This window comes from Setaria italica, chromosome II, assembly GCF_000263155.2.
Source record: "Setaria italica strain Yugu1 chromosome II, Setaria_italica_v2.0, whole genome shotgun sequence".
Taxonomy (NCBI): Eukaryota; Viridiplantae; Streptophyta; class Magnoliopsida; order Poales; family Poaceae; genus Setaria; species Setaria italica.
In genome coordinates, this window is record NC_028451.1 from 23,999,756 (window position 1) to 24,006,346 (window position 6,591).

The window sequence follows — 6,591 nt, forward strand, 5'->3', positions numbered from 1 at the left end:
TGACGCAAGTCAAACATTTCAATTGAAAGTGAGATAGAATGAGAAAACACATTTCTTATTCATTTTTTGCTATGTTTGATCGATCTTTAAATATTATTTTTCCAACACATCTAAATTTTGACCAACATGAAAGTTGCAATATAGAGTATATACTTTCATCTAGATGTGTTGCGGTTGTATGAAAACTTTGTTTAAATGTTGAAAACCTTGGTCAAAATCTAGTCAAACCACTATTTTGGCCAACAGGTGGAAAATCTTTAAGTCCTTAGAACAGCTCAAACTAGCCTCGAGGGCAATTGATTTTCTCCCAATTTTTCATAAGAATTTTTAAAAATTTCTTTATAGAACTTTTTGTTCTATGCTAGAAAATGACAAGAATAACATGTTTGGCATGACTAAAAAATATCTTGTCTTTCAAATCTTTGTTCAAATTTGGCCAAAACCTATGTTTGAGCCACTGACATTCCAATGAAAATAGAGTTTGTTCAAAGTTTTAGCCGTAATAACTTGCAAACCATTGAACTTTAGAACTATCACCGTTAGTGAAAGTTGGAGAGTTGGGCTTAGACTACAACTTTTGTATAGAACTCAAGTGAAGGTTATGCGCAGAAAATTCGAGTTTTGGACCCTTGAAGACAGCTGCTCAAACATGTTGACACTCAACAAAAAAAAAATTTGGAAGACCAAACGGTCCACCGTTCACTAGCGGACCGACGACAGAACCCTTGTGCCACCAATTGCCGGCGTCCGGCCATCCCGATGGATGGCCAACCCACGGCCGCAGTAGCTTGCCACGCCCACGCCCACACACCCTCCGGTTCGGTACCCCCGGCATTTAACCAGACCACCCCGGATTCATCCTCCTCCCTTCCTCCTCCATTTCCGCTCCACCAACCACACCACGCCCATCGGCTCGATTCTTCAAGCTCCGGCCAATGCGCCGATGGCCTCTCCACCTCACCAGCTCCCTCCTAAACTTCCTGGCATCAATCACCATCCACCTCTCGGATGGGAATCACCATTTCCCAGCCGCCGCCCACCTCACTGTCGACGACCTCCACCCCGACCTCCTCTTCACCAACCACCTACTCAAACCAAACACCGGTGTAACACCCCAGACACCACAAAAGCCCAAGATGTCACTAAACATCCTTCCCACATACTGGAGTAAAAAATTCGGCAGCATAACCCCATAAATAGAGTAAAATACGGAAGCATCAACATAAATGATATACAGAGATAAACCACATACTAGCATTTAATGAGCAAGTTAACAAAATAAAAATTAACAAAGGTCAACCACACTCATCATTAGGAAATCACAAATGGTCACCACAAGATCTACTGTATGTTCATTACAACAAGACAAATGTATCATTATTATTATAAATGGAAAGTGGCAAAGATGTGAAGATGTGCAGCTAATCCCATCCCTTCAAGCAAAACATCCACTCAAGCACCTGGAAAGATAAAAGGGGTGTGAGAATAAATCTCAGTAAGCAAACTGCTTTACCAAGTTATTTAAACTATGAGTTCATTATTCATCAATTTAAACATAGATACATGATAAAATAAGATATACTAGATCATTGTGAAAGCCATCCTCATATGAACAAAAATGAATAAACCACAACCGCACATTAACTTCAGATGATCAAGACCTCATATCCAATTCATGTTGATGCATAATACTCTAATATATAAACCACAATGAGTGTAAATGCAATGCATATGCCTTGCCTCCATACCCAACAAGGTATGAAGCTGCATCATACCCCTCCTCAAGCAACGTACGATGTTGTACCAGTATGGTCGCGGCCAACAAGCAGTGACATCCACGAATGATGTGCAATGCAATATGATGCAATGATATAGTGCAACTGCAAGTAAGGTTTCCACTTATGCCACAAACAACCACATACATAAACATACCTCTTACCTCATGATGGAATAAGGAGCCACCAATATTATTATAGAACAAGTAATAAGGTAATTTAACAAATAGCTTAATCTTTTGTTATGGAATATTTCTTTGTTAGGTTTCTGAATTTATTAATGTGCAGGTAGAATAAACCACAAGTCAAAGCTGTAGCGAAACCACTGCTACATTTACTTGCCTCAAAGCGATGATGCAAATGCCACTAGGCACGATCCAGAGCAATACCACCTGTGTATCATCATGAACTAAGTACACACAACTCAAACAAACATATACAAACAATAGGTATATGGCTCCTACACCTGGAATCCTACAAGACAAAAAGACAAAATCAGCAAAAAACGCAATCATCCTACAAGAGCAGCAACACTTCTCTTTTTTTGTATCTTTTAATCTACAAAAGAAATGCAAGTAAATAAATACATATTCAGAAACTACAGAGAAAGGAGAAGAACTTTCATTGGTGAAAACATTACAAAAGTAAACTGTCCTGATCTTCAGTTCAATTCAGACTATAGAATCTGTCTTGAGTTCTGACACTCAATGGTAAAACCTTTATATCTACTAAGTCATTCATCCAAAAATTATGAAACTTTACCAGAGAATTCACAATTATGTTATCCATAACTTTGGTTAGATGGCTCTTCGCAGTAAAATTCACTAAGATTAATTAATCAGTGTAGCAATCTCAAGTGTTGAATCTGACAACACAAAACTAACAGTCCACTTTAGAATTTCATATCTGGTGTTCTAGCTAGCTGAAAATTATGATCTATACCAATCGGGAACGCTTCATAAAAACTCTAAAACTTTGGTATTCATTTGAAGAGCTGATTCTGGCTCTATGGGTCCCTGAAATTGAATAGATCTATTACTATTTAGAAACTCGCCAGAACAAGATAGCCAACTTTGAATTGCAATATCTCTTAAACCAGATGACCAAAATTATGATCTAGGACTTCATGGAAAGAACTCTGAGTCTTCAAAAAAACTTCTTTTTGGTTGGAATATTAATTCGGGCTGTAACATGTCCATATTTGAAGAGAAACAAAAACTGCTGGCAGTAGTGATCAATCACGAGATCCATCTCTAATTCCACCACTAATTAAACCAACGAAAAAGGCTAATTAAAGGCTCTAAATCTCATAAAAAAATAGGATTAGATGAAAACCATCTCACCTTGATCCTCCAAAAACCTAGCACTACAAGGTTTTGTCACTAGCGCCACGGCACGAAATCGTTGCAATACGGGTCGTTTCGTTGCAATAGCGAGCTATTACGACAATTTTGTGTCGTTGCCTTAAAATGATGTTGTTGTTTAAACCTGCGCTGTAATATGGTATTCAAATGACACAGGAAGGCGTGGGCATAAGGATGAGTTGTTGCAACGACATGTGTCGCAACAATTGGTGGAAATTACAACGCCCATTGTCATTGCAATTTTGGTAATTGCAACGGTAGGCGTCGTTGCTATAGTGTCTATTGCAACGACATTGTGCTGTTGCAAACAAGCGTTAATACAACGCAAGAATGTTGTTGTAATACGAGACTTATGATGTTGCAATATGCTAACAGGATATCTCAAAAAAATACTAGTCGTTGCTATATGCATCAACCATATCCCAACAAAATATGTCGTCGTGTTACAAATACAGGGTAGCGCAACGAATCATGTGTTGTTGTTATATACTCAACGGATATTGCAACGACGAGAAAGCGTCGTTATATGCTGACAAGGTATCACAACGAGGTACGTGCCGTCGTTATATGTTTCAACCATATCGCAACAAAATATGTCATGGTTATATGCGTACAGGGTAGTGCGACACAATATGGGTCATGGTTATATGCTCAATGGATATCGCAACGACGAGAAAACGTCGTTATATGCTTACAAGGTATCACAATGAGGTATGTGCCGTCGTTATATGCATCAACCATATCGCAACAAAATATGTCGTGGTTATATGCGTACAGGGTAGTGCAACACAATACGGGTCGTGGTTATATGCTCAATAGATATCGCAATGGAAAATATGTCATCGTCATATGCTTTTGGGTAGTGCATATGCTTATTTTGTAATACAACGAAAGATCCAAAACAAAAATTGATGCCACATATATATCATTAATTAAATCAATCCATCATTCACGCACACCATTCATGATAAAACAGAATATTCGACATATGAAAATACTCTTGTCCATTCATCCACATGACTCCCAATAATAAAGTATGTAGAACACCTATATTATTCGTACGCATCTATAATCTTGACCACTCCCAGCATTCATGATGATCAACTTTGCTTGAAGGTCTGCTTGTAACCTGTAGGCAACCATGAGTCTTATTGCCCCTCCGTAGCTTAACTGGCATGCTGAAGCGAAGAGAAACAAACAAGTGAATTAAAACTTGTGAAGCTACTTTGTCTTGGAATCAATATGCAACAATATTGAAAGCACAATTCTAGTTCATGCCTGTTGTACTTTCATTTTGCCTGCTCGTGTTTTAGCACCAGATATAAGCTGATGTGTACTAATGAATCTGGATCCTGCAACAACTCCTGCACCTTTACCGCGATTCTCATTGAACAAACTCTTTGCAACGTTGGCAGTTTTAGCATTTCTGGTTGGTGCCAAAGTGTTTTTTTTTGGTTGTGACAATGGTGCTTGGAGCATTCTAAATCATAATAAAGTTCTTGGAACAATGCTAGCTGAAATTTAATGCAAAAAACCATCATGATTGGAATGCTTGTTCGATGTTGTTACTTGGTGTCGGTGTTTAGGTGGTCTTTTGTGCGGTGGGTGCCGTCGAGAATCAAGGAGTCAATGGTGACGCAAGGAACACGATTTAGACAGGTTCGGGTCGCTAGATCGCGTAATACCCTACGTCTTGTATGTCGTTTGTATTAAACTTGGGCGAGTTGAGAGAGAGTTGTCTTTGAGGGGGTCCATGCCCACCCTTATATGATCGGGGGAGCAGGGTTACAGGCTAGAATCCTAGTCGGATACGGTTACAGAGTTCTACTCGGTGTAGACAGTAGTTTCCATATGTATGCTGACTAATCTTTGGGAGTCCGAGTAGGCTACCTTCCTCTGCCGTGTAGCCCCCGAGCCTTGATTACGTCCGATTACGCCCCTCAGTGGGCCACACAGGGCTTACTCATGGGCCTGGGATGTATGCCCGACACTTGGTTTGATGTTTCTTGACTATGCACTACTTGTGTTGCAGAAAGATTTTCCTCAGTGCTCCCAACTTCATCGTCAGTTGTATTATTGTTGGTTTGAGGGGTATGCTGCACAATTTAAAAGCGGGCAGGCAAGAGATTAGCAACATATGTATATATATTTTCAATCACAACCAATTATTGTCGATACCTGGTTCCTTGTTTCTTGGCTGTGCAGTACTGGCCTTGCATCAATGTTATCCTCGGTGGTCCTAGCATCAACTTCAGTTGTATTATTGTTGTTTGCCGGGGTATGCTATGGATTTTAAAAGAGAGGAGGCTAGATATTAGTGATATTATGCAAATTTAGAACACAACAGAAATAAACATGCACAAATTATATTCTAGTTACCTCTCGCAGTAAAGCCTGACGATAAGGCGCAATCATTGTTCCAACTTCCCCCATCAATTGTTGTCTAAGTGCGGCTTTAAGTTGTTCTCTCGCTGCTTCCTTTTCAGCTTCATGCTTCTACATTTTTTTCCTGTAACTGACATTCTTGTTCTTCGAGCCTCTCTATTCTCTCCTGAATCATTCTCTCCTGAAGGGCTTCCTGCCTTCGTTTTGGATTCGACAAGTAACCATGACCACGTGACCTGCTGTATTTGGCTCCTGTTGTTCCCTGTATGTTTCCTGGAAAATTTGGTGTTCCTTAGTAGGTCCAGAAGTGTGACTTGTTGGTTCTTCTTCATCTGATTGTGTTTGAGATAATTTTCTGGATGTACTAGTCTGATGGCAAGAAACATTAATTTGGTCATGTTTTCATACAAAAAAATAGCTTGTAATGCCGAATCAATGTTATGATCAAATTAGCACTCAGTACTCACATAAATACTCTTAGCCAGGTGATTTGTCTATCTTCCTTCCCTAGTGTGAGTAGTCTTCCAAAGTTCCAAAAGGGGTAGCTCAACACCAGTTACTGGATCTCTCTATGATGGCAACATTAAATGCCATTAATATATCATTGTGTAATGTAGTGAAAGTTGAGAATAAGTAAATAAATCTTTACCTTGTCCCAACTCCACTGCGAGAAAGGTTTGGAACCCCCTAAGTGATTTGTTCTCAGTTGGCTGCAATTCGAAGAGTTCGTGCTGCTCCTACTCTGCACAATCATCTCGTAAAGTAATGGTTAGCGATGAAAAGTTGAACTCATGATTGTGTTCTTTTACTTACAAAAGAGGGCTTACCTTGAAGTCCTTAGTTCCAAAGTACATGTTCAAATAGTGCCACTCCACAATATCTATGTCTTCAGGCTTATGTTTCATTCTCTCATCATAACTGTCATATGCCTTGTATGTAGAATGCAAAACGAATCGCCAACTTTTGTAGCGTTCATTGGCAACCTTCCATATCTTTTTGTTCGGACTCTCAGTGGTCTCAAGGTCCCAATGATCCTAGTGGGAAAGAAAACTTGTTATGTATGCTAC